Source organism: Myotis brandtii, unplaced genomic scaffold, assembly GCF_000412655.1.
Source record: "Myotis brandtii unplaced genomic scaffold, ASM41265v1 scaffold228, whole genome shotgun sequence".
NCBI classification, from domain to species: Eukaryota; Metazoa; Chordata; class Mammalia; order Chiroptera; family Vespertilionidae; genus Myotis; species Myotis brandtii.
The window spans coordinates 569,455-586,973 of NW_005358567.1; positions in this window are offsets into that span (position 1 = coordinate 569,455).

Consider the following 17,519-nt stretch of genomic DNA (forward strand, 5'->3'; position numbering starts at 1 on the left):
ATATATATATATGTTTTTATTGATTTCAGAGAGAGGAGGGGAGAAGGAGAGATGGATAGAGACATCAATGATGAGAATCACTGATTGGCTGCCTCCTGCAAACTCCTACTGGGGATGGAACCCATAATCCAGGCATGTGCCCTGACCAGGAATCAAACCATGACCTACTGGTTCATAGTTCGATGTTCAACCACTGACCTACACTGGCCAGGGCAAACCTGGGGTTTTTATTGGTGACTGACATACATGGATCAAGGAATGAAATAAATGTCCTGATGATTCTAAGGCAAAACAGGGTGATAACTCTGAAGTTGGTTTATGGGAGTTATCCTGTCAAGGGCATACAGAAATCTGTGGTTCCACCTGACTTAGCTGATAGATGAGAAACATTGTAAAAGGCCACGGTGTCTCAGAGAGCACAGATCTGCTCTTGCTTTCTGCCCATGTAGGCTCACTGGCCAGCAGAAGAGTGCACATATTTCAATCCAAAGAGTTAATTCTTTATCCCTTTTATTTCTCCTACTAGAGGCCCATTGCATGACATTTGTGCATTGGGGGTGCAGGGGGTCCCTCAGCCATGCCTGTGCCCTCCTGCAGTCCAGGACCCCTTGGGGGATGTCCGACTGCTGGCTTAGGCCCACTCCCTGTTCCCTAAGCTGGCAGGCGGATATCCCTCAAGGGGTCCTTAGTGCTGCCTTAGAGGTGGGAGAGGCTCTCGCCACCGTTGCTGTGCTCCCCAGCCATGAGCCTGGTTCCTGACTGAGTGGAGCTCCCCCTGTGGGAGCGCACTGACTACCAGGGGCAGCTCCTGTGTTGAACATCTGCCCCCTGTTTGTCAGTGTTCATCATAGTGACCAGTCGATCTGCCGTTTGGTCGATTTGCATATTAGGGTTTTATTATAGAGGATCATACCTGCCTGTATGATTCCCATTCAAATAAAAAACTAGCCTCCATTTCCATTCCATGGAAATGGTAGGTATATGTGGCATTTATAGTAGCAGAAAAAAAAATTTGGCACTATAGACTTTTTTGAGAACCACCATTTGCTATCCTTTTTAGGAAAACAAATATTGCAATTTTGAGAAATATGTATGTGTGTTTTTGTACATCTCCCAGTTAGAGATCTGTGTTCCCTATTTATGAACGATATTTTAAAAGGGGTGACTAATGATTAGTCATCTATCCAGCCCCCATTCAATTTTGTATATCATGGAACAAAGAAAAAGAGACAGAACTGTTCTAAACAATGTTTTAAAAGGGGTGTAATTTTCAGGAAATATTATCAAACAAAAATAAATGTATGAGCCCTAACTGGTTTGGCTCAGTTGATAAAGCATCAGTCTATGGATTGAAGGGTCCCAGGTTTGATTCTGGTCAAGGGCATGTACCTTGGTTGCGGGCGCATCCCCAGTACGGGGTGTGCAAGAGGCAGCTATCGATGTTTCTCTCTCATCGATGTTTCTAACTCTCTATCCCTCTCCCTTCCTCTCTGTAAAATATCAATAAAATATATTTACAAAAATAAATTAAATAAATGTATGATACCATTTGGTGCATGCAGCACCATCGTGTTATCAATCACAGTCCTACTAGAAAGGGGTCAAGTCTTTTTCTTGTAAACCAACATATGATGCTAGTCATGCTGTCCTCTGTTATGTACTCAGTTTCTGAATCTCTGGCGTGGAACCATCTCTTGACTGATTCACATATCTCCCCTTAACATGGTAAATTGCTTATAAAAATTATTCTTGTTGTTTTGGTGTGTGTATATTGTTTTGTTTGCCCAACAGAAGTTCTTCCTAAATATACAATATGTTATCAGAGAATCCTCTCTGTGTCTTTATTTTCCTGCCAATGCTAGAGCATTTTATAAAATATTATATTCAAATCCCATCTACACTTGACTTATTTCATCTGTCTCAGCCTCTCCTTTTTTCTGGGACACTTTCATCAGAAACACACAGATTACCATAAAGATCCATGATCAGAAAATGTGCTTTTTTTATTTTCTGCTGGTGGTGTTCTTTACACAAATTGGAGAGAAACAATAACAGGTGACAATAAATGGGGTGCTCTTTAATAAGAAGGAGGTCCTGAGTTCCCTCAGATCAGATTCACAATCATTTTCTAGTGAACACCCATGTTTGTGAAAGGTAACAGGATGATGTGCTTTCCTCACATCCATGATGATGTCAATGTCAAAATGTGGAAATAAAATTTAACCTGATTTCTTTATCAAAGATTGGGTGCCATCTCTGAAACTGAATCAAATATCCCTTTCAATGAGATGTCTGTATAGTCTCAAAATATTGGTGAAGTCAGGAATTTTTTGAGTTTTTACTACATTTTATTATGTCTCTTATTTAAAAAAAGAATTATACAGGGATTTTTTTTTTAACTTGCTATGTTTTAGAGGGTGGGATGGTACTGAATTGGAGTTACCCTGGCACACTTTGTTATTCATTAGGAATTTACTAAGAGATAAATCTTCCTGTTTCTGCCCTATTTCTACACTGAAAAGAAGTGATCAGTCATCAGTGAGTGTGCTGCCAAAAAGTTTTGTAAAGTCAGGAGCCATTCCAAATGGGAATTAATGGGGAGCAAAAATGATATTTTCATATTCTCCGCATTTATAATGTATGACAATCTGTCTTTAGGTGGGTCTGCAAATCAATTAGGCATGAATGATGTATATGGTATAAAATATGACCTTAACAAGTTGTCTTGTCTTTGCCTTGATGTTTCCATCTTATTTGTGCATGGAATGCTCAGATAAAGGAGGAAGATTATGACTTCGAGAGGAACAGCCATTATGGGTCACTATGTTCCTGGGCCTGATAAGTTTAATCCAAGTTGCCTGGAAGGGAGGAACTCATAAAATACTTTATCTGAAGCAAGTGCAAAAATACTCATAAACTCAAAGGTTAATCACTGCATCAGAAGAGGAGATGAAGGAGACAGGGCAGGTTTATGTTTCTTTTCTGTGCTGCCCTTATTAATCACATATGGTGGGTTGCTTTAAAATGTGTGCCTGCACTTTATTTCAAAAGCCGAATGGACAGACAGACACACTGAAAATGAAGTGGGATTGATGATGATATCATTTATTCATCTTTCTTCTACTTGCCAGTATTTGAGGGAGATATAATCAAGGTCAGAATGTGCATTTAATTTCAATTTTTAAATCTATTTTACTTTTATGCCATATCTTCTTACTATTATTTTTTCTTTATTTAAAAATTCAACATTCTACTTTATACTGACCTCCAGGTATTAACTTTATCTTTCAGTGCAAGTGGTGTTATTTTAATGTGACAGGTGGGTAACTTGGTCACCTGTATAGTGATCCCTTCAGATTTCACTGAATTATGCCAATACTATAGTGTGGTGTCGATAAGTCAGCAAATAGATTTCATTTCTATTTGTTGATTCATGCTGGTCGTCTTTGGACATGTTAAAGCATAAAGGATCTGTGCAAGTGTAAATAAGACAAAGTACATAGGAAATTCCTTTTATATTGTATACTAGAGGACCAGTGCATGAAATCCATGCATTAGGGGAAGGGGCCCTCAACCCAGCCTGCACCCTCTCCAATCCGGGACCCCTCAGGGGATGTCTGACTGCTGGTTTAGACCCAGTTCCGGGGATCGGGCCTAAACCGGCAGTCGGACATCCCTCTCACAATCTAGGACTGCTGGCTCCTAACTGCTCACCTGCCTGCCTACCTGATCGCACCTAACTGCAACTCCCTAGCCAGCTTGGTCACCCCTAACTGTCCCCCTTCCCCGCCAGCCTGGTTGCCCCACACAGCCTGCTGTTCAGTCATTTGGTCATCCCTCACTAACCCCCCGCTGGCCTTGTCGTCCCACGCAGCCTGCTGTCTGTCATGGGTCTGGTTGTTTCAGTCATGACGGCCCCTGGCTTTTTATATTAGGATATTGATGTGGTAGGATCTATACATAACTAAACAAACTTACTTTATATTGTTTTTTAATCCAGACCAGGGATTCACAAATTTTGCCTTTAAAAGACAAGGTAATACATATTTCTGCCATTATAGTGTGAAAGCCACTATTGGCTACATGCAAATGAATGTTCATGGCTGAATCTCAATAAAACTTAATTTAAAAAAATACAAAAACACCAGAGGTACATTTTGGCCATCAGTTTAAATTATTTGTAAGAATTAAATAAAAATTATATTTAGTAACTGTGTCTTTTTACTTAATTTGCTACACAGCATGCATTTGAAAGCTTTCTTTCTTTCTTTCTTTCTTTTCCTTTTTAGTTCCTTTTAAATATTTATAAGCCTAGGTGCTTATAGTAACCAGGCAGTTACTTACACATATACAACTGAAAGGATATAATATAATAAAGTACATTGAGGCTCTTGCTTAAGGAGAAAATGCATGGTCTAATTCTTTTTAAAATATTGCAGCAAGATTTGGCCCAATGGTCACCAGCTTGTAACTCCCATTAGTATTGGTATATAAAATTCACTGTTCCTTTCTTTATCTTTTTAAAATGTAAACTTTTTTTGTATTCCCTTAGTGTGCTATAGTGTCTCATGTAATGGAAATCCCACATTTTTCAAAGACATAGAATAGACTCTTCTACCTGAAATGTCCTATGTCTCTAAATTACAGTCAGAATACCTTTGACATCACACATTTTGTTATTTATTTATTTAAATTTATTTTATTGTTGAGAGTATTAAAGATGTCCCCCTTTTTCTCCCATTTGCCCCCTTCCACCCATCTCCCACCCCACCCCAGGCCTTTACCTGTCTACTGTCTGTGTCCATTGGTTATGCATATATGCAAATAATTTCTTTGATTAATCTTATTAGCTCTCCTTCCCACCTTTCCTCTGAGATCTGCCAATCTGTTTCATACTTCCATATCTGTGGTCCTATTTTGTTCGTCAGTTTATTTTTTTCTTTAGATTTCACATATAAGTGAAATCATGTGATATTTGTCTTTCTCTGACTGGCTTATTTCGCTTAGCGTAATAATCTCCAGTGTCATCCATGCTGTCTCAAGGGGTAAGATATCCTTCTTTTTCACAGCTGCATAGTTGAACACTATGTACCAAATTTTGTTATTTAAACTGTCAATATTTGAATTCAGGAATCAACCTATTTTGATATATTTTTACATGCAATCTTTATTGAAGTCTCATGGCTTGCTATGTCAAAATCTAGAAAATAATAATAATAATACTAAAATACTTAAATAATGTTTTGTATCTCCTAATCTAAACCCACTATCTAAATTCACACTGTCCAAATAAAGGTAGTCAATAGATGTGGTAGCAAGAGATATTGAAGGTGGATTGTGCTCAAGATAAGCAATAGCACTCTTTCTTTATGATCCATTAAAACCATTTTATGAATTTAGAATTGTTAAAAGCCTTTCATAGCAATTCACTCCCATTTGATGACTTTGAAGACAATAGATCTAACTTCACCATGGCCTGCAATAAAATACATACCTCTGGCCATATCACCTGCTGATAATGCTGCTCAAGCCACATTAGCCTTTCTGCTCTGCAGTCTTTCCCATATTTAAATATTTTTTACTTCCTTTCTCTTCCTTCTGAAAAAAATGTCTCCCATTTTTCTTATGGTAGAATCCTCCCCCTCTTTCAAGTCTCTACTTAAGCAAAGTACTTAGAAAGGATACTGATTAGCACTTTAGAAAATATATGCTAAGCATGCATTCATTCAGTACTCAAATACTACCTGAATGTTACTATGGGTCAGATACTCTGAAAGACTTTAGGGATATGATGGTACACCAGGAAAACCAAGTTTCTACCTTCATGGGCCTTACATTCTAACTCATGAAGGTACCTGGGGTTACTCTCTACTGTAAACATATATTCTCCACTCTCTGGCTCTACTGTATGTACACACAGTTTAAATTTAGCACTTATTGCAATCTGTAGGTATTTTCATTCACCTAATTTTTTGGGGGAACCATAAAATACTATGAACTCCAGGAACTATGTCTCATTCACCATGGAATCTTTGGAATCTATCACTGCACTTGGCACACAGTGAACATTTTATACTAATGAGCATAATATAAGAATGCAAAAAAAGGTCAATGTCTATTTTCCTGTGTGTCCATTTGACTCAAATTTCTAATGGAATTTTTCTCATGTAGAGTGTGCTTATGTTGTTAAATGTAAATACAGATGAAGTGTTTCAAAAGTACATATTAGGGCATATGGCAAACATATAATATGATTTACCAGTTTGCAACTATCTATGCAAATGAATCGGCAACCACTAAAAAAACAAAAAAATGTCAACAAGTATGATTTTATTATTTTGTTCTGGTTTTCATCAAGTCAATAGACAATTCTTATTTGGAAGTAGTTCAAATTCAATTTGAATATAAATATGTTGAGATAAATTATCTTCCAATGGGTATCAGATTAAACTGAGCATGGTATGTAGCCATTTTGATGATACATTTCTAAATTTGTATCAGTTACTCCAAGACCTTGACAAACACCTTATTTGGACAGTTTGCATGGATACCATTTTTCACAAAAATAAGAAAATAGGGTATGAAGAAAACAAAAATACTGCTTCCAAAGCTAAATTCAAAAGCTAATTTCATCGTAAGTTTCTTTGTATGGTATATTTTCCATTAACAGATGTGTTTTATTTTTTAACCTTTAAACTCTTACTTCCATAGCATATATATGATTAATCATTATAATATATTGTTCTAGGAGCAAAATGATAACTTTTAAGGTTTGATAAAGGAATTTAGCACCATTTGCAGATGAAGTATGATCCAATTATTTTTATTTTGCTGATGTACCAAAGTCTGCAAAGCATAGATCTCATCTATATTAGTGACCTTAGGTAAAGTTTGACTTACAGTATCTAATAAATAACTTCATTTATATTTTATACCACCACATTGAATAGTTTCAATATTTTCTCCTAGTAAAAATGAGAACCATCCTAGGTGTATTGCTCAATTTTTAAGTATATCAATAACATGACACAATCCTACATCAAATGCTAGGTCTATAATCAAAGCTGTTGGTAACAGTTTTAAGGAACTGCTCTTCACCTTCTCCGTGACTGAAAGGTTCAAATGTTGCATTTTGGAGATAATTTTCACAGGAACTAAAATGAGTTGCATAAAATTAAAACAAAGAAAGTTTTCCACCCCATAACTTGCTCCCACTGATCTCTCGAGTATGTACACATTTGATTTTATGATTGCAGTAAGATAGAAGAATATTCAAAAATTCCAGAATAATAAAACATATGGGTGTGAAAGAGAACAACATTCCCCCAAAAGCTGGAACAGTCACTCTGAGGTAAGAAATGAATTACTATAATTTGTAAGACAATAAGAAATTAGAAATAAACTCAGGTTTGTGGAAATCATTCTTACTTGAATCATTTGTCTAATTCCCTATCCTATATAACAAAAGCATAGTATGCAAATTGTCCCCTTGACTGGGAGTTTGTCGGGAGTTCGACCAGGGGGCGGGACTGGCCGGGGGAAGGAAGGGACTACCGGGCTGGCAGCTGGCAGCCGCTAGGGACCCTACCAGTGCACAAATTTCATGCACTGGGCCTCTATGTATATATAAAAATAGATATCAAGGGAAAGTAAAAGAAAAGCAGGGGAGGGATGTTTGTCTCACTGGAAATTCTAGCCAGTACTGATGGACAAAGAACACAGACTTAGAACCCCTATTACATAAGGCAATATAAGAAAAATATTTGCAACCTCTTGAAAGAGAATTCTGTGAAATCAGTGACAACACAATGTCTACCAAGGACCAATGTGATGACTATAAATATTATGTCTTTCTGGCATAAAACCTCAATTTTAGCAAAGTATCCAATGGGCCTTTTAGGTTGGAGAAGGGTTCTTCAGAGAAACAGAACCAGTATAAAAGATTTATTATGAGGAATCAACTCACATCATTTCAGAAGCTGAGAAGTTCCAAGACCTGCTGTTTGCAAACTGGAGACCCAGGAAAGTCTGAATCCAAAGAAAAGCCAATGGTGTAAATTCTAGTCCCAGGGCAGGAGAAGATAAGATGAGATGTCTCAACTCAAGTAGTGAGGTAGAAAACGGGGGTGAAATCTTTTTTCTGCCTTTGTTTCTGTTTAAGCCCTCAATGGATTGAGTGATGCCCACCGAATTGGGGTGGGCAGTCTACTTTGCTGAATCCACCAATTCAAACGATAATTTCATCCAGAATTCCCCTCATACACACACACACACACACACACACACACACACACACACACACACACACACAGGAATAATGTTTAACATTGACACTTGGTAGCCAATGAAGTTGAGACATACAATTAACCATCACAGACAGTGACCTCAGTACCAGGAGAGCAGCAGCATTGGAGCAGTAGCATTTATCTCCCTTTGGCTCACTTGTATGTTCTGTTTATTGCCCAGAGTGAGCCAGTACTTAAGGTGATATTGTTAGCTTTTATCAATGACTGTCCCATTGACAAGGCACATGGTATCTCCTTTATGAAATTCCCTTTTCTCAAACCTTGAATTATTTCTACTCATTTTTCTACTATGCCTATTTGTCTCAGTGTACATGACTTTGTGATTCTTGAATTTTATAATTTGCTGTGAGAGTAATATTCAATTTCCCACTGATATTGTATCCTTACTTTTTTTCTGCATATCTAAGAGTTTGGGGTTTCTGCTTCCATACTTGTGATTCATTATAAAAATAATATCTGACTGTTTTGGATAACAAACCTACTTGCTACATGTTACAGCATGAGTTGTTTTTTTTTTTACATTGCAGCATTTATAACCAAAGATAGATTTTAGCATCAACATGTTAAAATTGTGTTGATATTATAGTCTGGTTTGTTTTCTCTAAAATGCTGTTAAATCACTGATGCATCTAAAATTTTTTCAGATCATGGACTTTAGGATATAAGACAATACTCTTCTGAATTACTTTAAGGCTTTTTTTCCTGAGTTCTTTTTATCCATTTGTACTTACCGAGTCTTACTTTAATATCTTAGATTTTCTTGGCATTTATTTCGTTTTTGTCTGTTTAAACTCAAAACAACTGTTTGAAGCACATAATACAAACAGAAACACACAATTGACCTTCTGTGTTAAGTTAAATTTCAATTTTTTTCTTATTTCTTCCCATACACAATATATATAATGCTTCCTAATTGTACATTTTATGAGCAGACACACCGCTAAATGCCCATCCCTGTAAGTTTTCTGAATATGCTCTCTTAGAAATAACAAGAAAATTATTAAGGTCCAATAATGAATGGCTTTTATTTGCACTTGTTTTTACTTGACAACGACTTTGAATTTTCAAGGAAAACTGCTGGATATTGACAGTTGCTTGATCTTGTGTCAAATAGAACCAATTATTCTCCATGGCCTAGTGACAAGTACTTACTTATTTGACTAGGTGCTGTGATAATCTGTCTCGATTTAGGTATTGAACATAAGCCAAATGTCTCCATTAAAGTGGCTTTTAATAACATATTTCTATGATCATAGTGAGTAAAGAAGAGAACATTGAAAACTCCTCAGGGACTCTCAGATTAACTATTATGAATGGACACTAGGTTTTTCTGGTTTTGTTCATAAGAAAGATTTAGCTGGGGAACAGAGTAACGGCATGAAGAATATGCAGAGCTGCACAATGGGATGTTTTATGCAACTGAAACTGTGCAATGAATTCAGTCTCTAGGTGATCATAACAATTAAAAGTAAGGCACATAGTCTTAATTTATATACTCTGCTAGGTTATGAAATTTGTTGTATAATTATTTTTTTCAATGAAAGTGTCAGAGAAATGGAAGAAATACTAACAAATTTCTGATGAAATAGGATTTATTATGCTGGATAATGGTAAGTGAATGTATAATTATTTTTCAATGAAAGTGTCAGAGAAATGGAAGAAATACTAACAAATTTCTGATGAAATAGGATTTATTATGCTGGATAATGGTAAGTGAATGTTGGCCATCCAATTAAGAGAAAGTTATGTTTTATTTATTAAATATTTTTCATCTAGCCCGATCGGTGTTGCTCAGTGGTTGAGCATTGACCTATAACCCAGGAAGGAGTCAAGGTTTGAGTCCAGGTCAGGGCACATGCCCAGGTTGCAGGCTCAATCCCCAGTAGGGGGCGTGCAGGAGGAGGCCAATCAATGATTCTCTCTTATCATTGATGTTTCTATTTCTTTCTCCCTCTTCCTTCCTCTCTGAAATCAATAAAAATATATTTAAAAATATTTTTTCATATATAATTCTGAACTAAATCAGTCAAGTAAGATGAAGTATTAAAAGGCAAATTCTTAAGCAAAATCCCCAAATGATTACAAATTCCCACCGTCATTAGCTTTCTTTCTGGTTTGTTGCCCACTACAGCTTACTATTATCAGTCAGCACACTGAGGGGAAAATCAAGAATATTGGGCTCACATCATTGTTTTTCCTTTGCTCAAGGATTTTGCCCATTCATTTTACCTTAATTACTCACTTATAGTCTTACTGCTGCTATTGTTGTAGCTGTTGTTGGTGGAAGTGGTCCTTCTATAATGGCTCTCATGGTAGGATTGGCCTGCTGCAAGCCAAGTCCTCAAGGCCAGAAGTGGAAGTCCTTCACTATTGACTTTTGGAGAGCTTGCAACTCAACTGGGAGGAGTAGACTCAGGAGGATGAGGGGGGTGGGCCTATCAGCTGAAGGTGCTCAGTGTTTCGCTATAGGAATATAGAATGCTGTCTATTCTTTAGATATTTTAAAGTGAGAAACTGTTAAGGGGATGTTAAATGAAGATTTTTTTTTTAAGAGAGTGAGTATCTGAGTATAAGAGGATCCGCCTGCTCCTTAGTCAGGCACAAGAGGGGTTATAGGGTAAGAAAAATTGAGATTGATTCAAGGTGTTAATAGTTGTGATTTTTGAAATAAAACATTTATTTAATTATTTAAATAAAAAGCCCAAAGCAAATAGGTAATCAAAAAAGAGCAATATACAAAACTTAAAAAATGACTATGTATTGAATAACTGTCAAATTAAACTTACAGATAATAATTGCTTTATGATTTTAGTAAAAGTATAAAAAATAGAAAAATTCCTGAGTACTGCAATTAACTGAAAGTGGACCATTTCATTGCATTTGTTCTTTAGTAAGCTGAGGGAAAGTTTGTGTAAAGCATTCAAAATTTAATTTGACACTGGATTCTCTGATATTTTTTTATCTAGTAATTCAATACTAATGTAGATGAAATCATAGTTAAGATTTCATACTATAGTTTTCCTCTTATGATATTAACCTTCTTTTTATTTAAAAATTTTCCAGCTTCATTGAGACATAAATGATCTATAGCTTTGTATAAGTTCAAGGTTTACAAAGTAAATGATTTGATATTTGTATATATTGTGAAATGATTACCACAATAAGGTTAGTTAACACATCCAGCATTTCATACAGTTATAGTATTTTTTGCTATGGTGAGAATTTTTAAGATCTATTCTCCAAACAATGATGATATTAACTTTTTATGTCACTCTAGTAGCCCTGCGCATGAATCCGTGCACCAGTAGGTCACTGCTGCCCTCCTGTAGCTCTCCGCCCGCTGCTAGACCCTCCTGTAGCTCCCCCTCCCCCTCCCCCATTCCTCTCTCATAGCTTGCTTTTCTGCCCCCTCCTGTAGCTCTCTGCACCCGCTTGTACCTCACTGGCCCACGCTCTTGCTCATCCATGATCTGGTTGTGATGAGCTTGGTTGTTACGCCTCGGGGCATAACAGTTAATTAGCATATTCCTCACTTATTATATTGGATGTAACCTTGAGTCAGGGGAAAAAATCAACAATATATTTGTTGGGAACTTCTTGGTAATGAAGCACTCCCAGCTGAAAAGAAATGTTAGCTATCTATAAAGAAATGTTAAAGAACCTTATTTTGTTTTATCTAGTATGAAGAAAAAAGTATTTTGAAAAAAATACACCACTATTATAACCATGCTTTATGAATATTTTTATTGCAGATTGAGTTTGGTTTATATTACCTTTTAAATACATTTCTGGATAAGTTTCATTGATTATCTGCACAATTAAAATGACTTATCAGTATGATGATATAAATAGTCCTTTAGTTTTTTCTGAAATCACACTATCCCTCCTAGCTAGGAAGGGAACCCAGACTCTAGTCTGTATTTCCTGTTATTCTGTATTTGGAAGATATATAACTGAAATTAAAAATGAGATCTCTATTTTTTTCCCTAAGCAGTGATACTTTGAGGAACATATAAAATTTCTTCTCTGTTTAAAGTTTGAGTTAAAAGCAGGATTGGCTTTATTGCTTACTCACTAGAAAGTCTATGGTAGAGAGTGTTGGTAAAACATGAGTTTTTCTTCAAATAAAAAGAATTGAGCTATATACAAATAAGAAATCATTATGCTGAACACCTGAAATTAATACAATGTTATATGTTGGTCATGCTTCAAAAAAGTTGAGCTTTATGAATATTTTCATTGGAGATTAAGTTTCATTTGTATTACCTTTTATATAAAACTAGAGGCCCGGTGCACAAATTCATGCATGGGTGGGGTCCCTCTGCGTGGCCTGCAGAGATCAGGCCGAAACCTGCAGTCCAATGCCGCCTGCAGCTCCTACTTGCCGCTCCCGCTCATCCTGACCCCACTGTGCCTGCAGCGGGCTTGTGCCCAATTAGTCCCAATTGAGAGTGGCTCATGCTGCCTCATCAGCACTCGCCAGCCATGAGCCCTGCATCTGGCACCCTCCCAAGGGGAGTGGCCTGCAGGATTGGGCTGAAAATGACTCTCCGACATCCCCTGAGGGGTCCTGGATTGTGAGAGGGTGCAGGCCAGGCTGAGGGACCCCACTTGTGCACGATGGGCCCGGGGAGGAACTGTGGAATGGCTCCAGGGCATGTCGGCCCATCTTGCTCAGTCCGATCAACTGGACCCCAGCAGCAAGCTAACCTACTGGTTGGAGCATCTGCTCCTTGGTGGTCAGTGCACATCATAGAGAGCAGTTAAGCAACCTTAGCATATCATTAGCATATTACACTTTGGTTGTTCTGCCATTTGGTCTATTTGCATATTACCCTTTTATTATATAAAATTGTATTACCTTTTAAATAAAACACATAAGTTTTAGGCAGTATTTCCATTGTTCTGATATATGTCAGCATGAGCTAAGGAATATGAGTGGCATAACTTCAGTAACTCTGTCTAAATTGAAAAGTTCTTGTATTTGTATTTATAACAGATACTATGCAATATTAGAATAAATAGTAAAATTTGTAATATTAAATGATTTATTTATTTATTTATTTTTACTGAGAATGACATGAAATAGGTAAAAAAATAAAACACAATGTCATGTTGAGAGAGAGAGAGAGATCATGGGAGAAAGGATAAAGCATTATATTCTGGCACTTTTAATGATAAATTATTGACTGCTTTCTGAACAAGGGCTATTTCCTCTTTGCAGTAAGCCTCACAAATGATGTATTGAATCCTCGTTTAGAAAGCTCATGCAATCAATCTTACTGTGTGTAATCTCCTCATGTACGTTATCTGTGTGTCCCTTGTCTTAAGTGTCTCTCTTGTCTCTTTATTACTGCAGACGATATGACTGCAAGAATGAGTTGCAATACTGTGGACACCTTTGGTGAAATTCCATGATACTCTGAGTAACTGAGTGGGTGTGTAAGTGAATTTCTCAATGAAATAAATACAACTGGACAAAAACTGTTTGAGGTTTGTTGATCAAGCAATATCTTGAAGAAATCAATAGTATTTTAATATATGATAAAGGGACTGATCTGTCCCTGGGTAAGTTGGCATTGCCTCTCTCCCCACTATTCCTTTCAGGGAGAATGCCAAAGTGTAGTTTTAAGAGTAAAGGATGGGTCACAGAAATTCTGTTAGGATATTAGTTGGTTCTTTCCTAATTAGTTATAGCTTTACTTACAGGATTCAATCCTCAATTGTTCCATCATTTTTTAAAATTATGACAATAATAGTGCCTCATAGGGTTGTTTCATGACTTGAAGGTTACCATTTATGTCAAGTGCCTGGCCAGGAGAAGGCAATAATATATATCATTATTATCAATATAGTGGGTCTTGTTTAGACACATTACTCATCACACAGGCACAGACACAGACACACTCACCTTCATTATGATATGCTCTTGCCTGTTCTTCCCATTCAGACCTAAGTCCTGATTCCTCTTGGCTAATTTTTTCTCTGATATTAATTATAACCTGGTATCCCAGAGAAAATATGCATGAATGCTTTTACAAGACTGGAGAACTTAATGACTAAAAAAGGCTAACTTGGTAGATTTGTAATGTTTGAAGAAAGAGTCTTTGAGTTCCTTTCAAGTTGTTTTGGAAACAACACAAATTTTATTAATAAGTCAGTTTTTGAGGGAACCAATTAAACATAAGAAAAAAATCATAAATGTTTTATTAAAATAATACCTTCCATCTCTAGAATTGTACTGCATGGCTATCTGAATTATTCAAAATATAGTTGAGCATCAAAAATTAAGCAGGCAAATAATTGAAATTTAAAGATGGAAATGTTGAAGGAGAAAGTTATTTTTCCATACACTACAGTGAACTAGATTTTCAGAAAAACTCCCAGTATGTGCAACACACCTAAAAATATAGCCCTAAAAAGAAATATACAAGTGTAAAAATGAAGTTTGAATGCCTACCAACTTTTTTTATGAGGGCCTATTTATATATATAGGCCCGATGCATGGATTCGTGCACCGGTGGGGTCTCTCGGCCTGGCGTGCAGGGATCGGGCCGAAACAGGCTCTCTGACATCCCCCAAAGGGGTCCTGGATTGCAAGAGGGCAGTTCTTGGGTTATGCACCCTGGAATCTGGTTCCCTCCTTTCTGGTTCTGGGTGCATCACCTGAGAACTACAGCTGCCAAGTCACCGCAGCTCGGCAGCTCCTGCATTGAGCATCTGTCCCCTGGTGGTCAGTGTGCGTCATAGCTACTGGTCAGATGGTCACTTAGGCTTTTATATATATACTAGAGGCCCAGTGCACAAAAATTTGTGCACTGGTGGTGGGGGAGGGAGTGTCCCTCAGCCCCACTTGTGCCCTCTCACAGTCTGGGACCCCTTGGGAGATAACCACCTGCTGGCTTAGGCCTGCTCCCTGGGTGGCAGATGGCAGGTCCAATCCCTCGGTGCCTGCCCCACCTCCCCGGGTAGCGCACACGGCAGGGCCAATCCGGGGGTTGGGGCACCGCCCCGGGTCGGGTCGCACACGGATGCCCGCCGCCCCAGGTCGCAGATAGCAGGCCCAGATGGCAGCAGGGCAGGCGGGATGACGCTGTCCCGCCCTATCTGCAGTACGCAAATTAGCCGCCATCTTTGTTGGCGTGTTAGCAGTTAATTTGCATATCACGCTGATTAGCCAATGGGAGGTGTAGCAAAGGTACGGTCAATTACCATGTTTGTCTATTATTAGATAGGATATATAGATATATCCTCCAGTAAAATGTTACTAGAAGTAATTATACTAAGAAACCAAATCCAGCAATGTATAAGCAAAATAAAATATCATGACCAAGTTTGTTTATTCCAACAATGTAAGGTTGTTGTAGAAAAATGAACTAATAAATTTTACTACATAAGCAGAATAAAGAAGAACATAGAATATTATTCAGAGTAAAACATTTAACAAATTTCTAAGAAATATGTAAAATAAAATATGATAGTATAATAGGAAACATTGCTTAACTTGAAATAACCTACAGGAAAACATCATATGTAATATTTGAATTTTATGATGATTATGTTTAAATCAAGAAATGCTTTGCTAATGATACAAACATCTAAGAATAGCCAAGGTTCTTATAAATATAACCCTCTAAACTTACCCTCCTAGTTGTTAACCATCTCTGTAAGTCTATCAAGTTATTCAAACAAAAGTCATAAGAGTATTCTGAGTCTTCCCTGAATCACAGCCTCTACTTTTAATCCATCAACACATCCTGAACCTTCCATATTTAATAAAACTTCATGTGATCTGCAGTCAGATTGACTCAATTAAATTCCTGGCTTCAGCATTGTTAGTTATATGACACTGGGCCTAGTAATTTTTTGTAACACACACTTTCCTTAACTAAAGTGAAATTAACAATGAGGTCTACTTTATATTATTATTATCAGAATTTAATAGAATAATACATGTATTTAATACAGCTTCTGTCCATTTCATCAGTGATCATTTCTAATAAGGTAAAATCAATAGGAGTTAGAGAATGACCTTGGGGATGAGGGGAAGGTAGTTCAGAAATGCCTCTACATTGCTAAAGCCTCTACCGTGGTGATCACCCTTTAATAAGTGTATCCCAATTAGAAGGATATATTTGAGGATAGTAATGATGAGTGTATGATGGCACATGCTGAGTTGTTTTCTGTGGTATATTTAGGTGTCAAGATTTAATACACAGTTATGTATATGCAAAGCGACGATGTACACTCTCAGGAAGATCATTCCCACTGCACAAGGCCTGAGCTTAACAATTGCAGTTTCTTTTATTTCTCTTAAATTCCATCTAGGACACTATTTATCTATTCTTGATATTTTAAGATACACTTGAAATTTTAAGATATACTTGAGGTGAAAAATCCACTATTCGCACTGCTAGATCATTCCGTATTTACAACTGCTTATCAGGACAATAATGGGAACCTAGCATGTCTTGAAAATGAAAAATGACTTCTCTACTTAGACTGTGCACAAAAGGCAGGGGATACTGTTAAATGTTATAAGCAATATATGATTTCTCTTTTGTACAATCACAATCCTCACATTGAACTCTGTTACCTCCACTACCACCTTCGGACCTCTGAAATGTATTCCATAGTTCTTGCAATTGGAGGTAATTGTAATGGGGAGGGTGAGGGGAGGGTAGATAAATGCACACATATAAGAAGAGTGAGAAATGGTATAAAAATAACACTTATCACTAATGGAACATAAAAATGTCATTCCCTGGGTTGCAAGTTAGTTGCTAAAATTGCTCTGGGGAGGTAGAAGCAAGTGCAATTTTCTCAACCGCCAGGATGGTCCAAATTTCTCGTCGAAATATTTTATTGCAAATGACTGATTATGAAATCAAAAAGAAATAATGCATGTAGCAGTTAATATTCTTCAGTGGGATAAATTGATCAATTATAAATGTATATATATTTCAGGAAATATAAAAATGGCACATGGGCTTTTATGTTGAATATATTTTTGCTAACTAATAAGTTCTCTTCTTTCTTATTTAAAAAGATATAGTGACATGGATTTATTTTAAAAGATACAAACACTTCAACAACAAAAAAATGAATGCATTCTGTATTTTAAAATCAATCTAATTTTCTGCCGTAAGTTTCAGGCTTTTTCCACCTTCTCTTCAGCTCCAAGTGAAAACCAACTCATGCTCTTGGGGAGTA